Source organism: Tupaia chinensis, unplaced genomic scaffold, assembly GCF_000334495.1.
Source record: "Tupaia chinensis unplaced genomic scaffold, TupChi_1.0 Scaffold000645_1, whole genome shotgun sequence".
In the NCBI taxonomy this organism is placed as follows: domain Eukaryota; kingdom Metazoa; phylum Chordata; class Mammalia; order Scandentia; family Tupaiidae; genus Tupaia; species Tupaia belangeri.
This window is the reverse complement of record NW_006160166.1, coordinates 1988-4004: the sequence shown is the minus strand read 5'-3', so window position 1 is coordinate 4004 and position 2017 is coordinate 1988. Positions and strand designations below refer to the sequence as shown.

General features: G+C 38.7%; 1 pseudogene; it reads left to right on the top strand.

The window, feature by feature from the left end:
• Positions 1 to 5: 5 nt before the first annotated feature.
• Positions 6 to 1217, top strand: LOC102486254 (rap1 GTPase-GDP dissociation stimulator 1 pseudogene; annotated as a pseudogene).
• The last annotated feature ends 800 nt before the right edge of the window (positions 1218 to 2017 follow it).

Below are 2017 nucleotides of genomic sequence, written 5' to 3'. Positions count from 1 at the left end.
CAGAAATGTGTCTTGTTTCCTTTGGTAATTTAGCAGAACTCGAGTCAAGTAAAGAACAGTTTGCCAGCACAAACATTGCTGAAGAGCTAGTAAAGTTCTTCAAGAAGCAAATCGAACATAAGAGAGAAAAGAATTTTGAAGTCCTTGCCCCTTTGGCAGAAAATGATGCCCTTAAGCTAGAGCTGGTTGAAGCAGGCCTGGTAGAGTGTCTACTGGAGATTATTCAGCAGAAGGTGGATAGTGACAAAGAGTGTGAAATTGCTGAGCTCAAAACTGGTTCAGATTTAATGGTTTTATTACTTCTTGGAGATGAATCCATGCAGAAATTATTTGAAGGAGGAAATGGTAATGTGTTTCAAAGGGTACTTCCCTGGATTCCATCAAATAAACACCAGCTACAGTTTGCTGGAGCACTGGCCATTGCCAACTTTGCCAGAAATGATGGAAATTGTATTCATGTGGTTAATAATGAAATTGTAGAAAAGCTTATGGATTTACTGGACAGACACATGGAGGATGGTAATGTGACCGTCCAGCAAGCAGCACTCAATTCCCTCAGGAACCTGGCCAGCTCAATTGTAAATAAAGCAAAGATATTATCTTCTGGGGTCACAGAGAGAGTTCGGAAATTCCTAAAATCAGAAATGCCCCCAGTTCAGTTAAAACTTCTGGGAACATTAAGAATGTCAATCGATGCCCAAGAAGCTGCTGGGCATCAACTGGGCAAGAATGTTAAGTTAGTGGAGCATTTGGTGAAATGGTATGAAGCCAAAGATCATGCTGGCGTGATGGGGGACTCCAACAGACTGCTCTCAGCTCTCATCCCGTACAGTAAATTGAAAGATGTAATTAAAATCATCATACAGAGAGGTGGCATCAAGCATCTTGTTACCATGGCAACTAGAGAGCATGTAATAATACAGCCCTCATTGCTTTAGCACTAGTAGCAGCTTTAGAACTGGGCACTGCTGAGAAAGATCTAGAAAGTGCTAAACTTGTACAGATTTTACACAGACTGCTAGCAAATGAGAAAAGTGCTCCCAAAATAAAATATAGTTCCATGGTCCTGTTCTGTGCTCTCATAGGATCTGACTCTCTACAAGGAAGTGCAGGATTTGGCCTTTCTAGATATTGTATCCAAACTTCATGGTCATGAGAACAAAAGTGTCACCCAACAGGTCTCTCTCACAGAGCAGAGACTTACTGTGGAAAGCTGAGACCCACCCCTTGCTGATACACAACATCATTCTATCTCTGAATTTCCCTTTGTCCTTCATCTAGCTGTCTCTTCTGCTTCGTTATTTACCACTATCACATGTGCAGGCGTTAATGTTCCAATACCAATTGCTGTAGGTACCTGCCTAATAAGATTTTTTAAATCCACAGTTAGTGTGAACATGACTTTGTCAAAAACACGTCTCCACTCATAATTGTTCTCTTGTATTCCTGTTGCTTGAGATACATTAAGTAGAATGTGCATGGTGTAGTCCTATGATGATGTAAACTTGGTACTACATACTACATAATGAATTGCTCCTCACATGTGGTAAACTACATAATAACATACTGGTCAATTAGAAACGAAGAATGCAACAGGGTCTGTCTAGCATATTAAAGACGAAATTGAATAAAAATAGCTCTTGTTTGATGCTTGAGAAGTACAGTGATAAAAAATATTGTATGACTTTTCATTTATTAATCTTACTTACTGAAGTCAAGTCCATGGTACCTAGAGTTAAATAAAATTTCAATGTTCTCACTCTTTAAAAAAATCTTGTGGGTATTGGGAAGATTTCACTGTCTTGAGAAATTGCTTAAAGCCAAAAATTTTCCTTTTCTGCTTTGAGAAAAAAAAGGTGTCCATGGAAAAACTGTGGCATCTTCTCAAAATTAGTCAAAATAAATTTCCACTCTGTGGAGTGTAAATTTCCCATAATCCAAACCTTTCCCAAAATTAAATAGAATTTGTTTTCCCATCTCAGGCTCCAGAGACTCCTTTCATTACCATGTATTATAT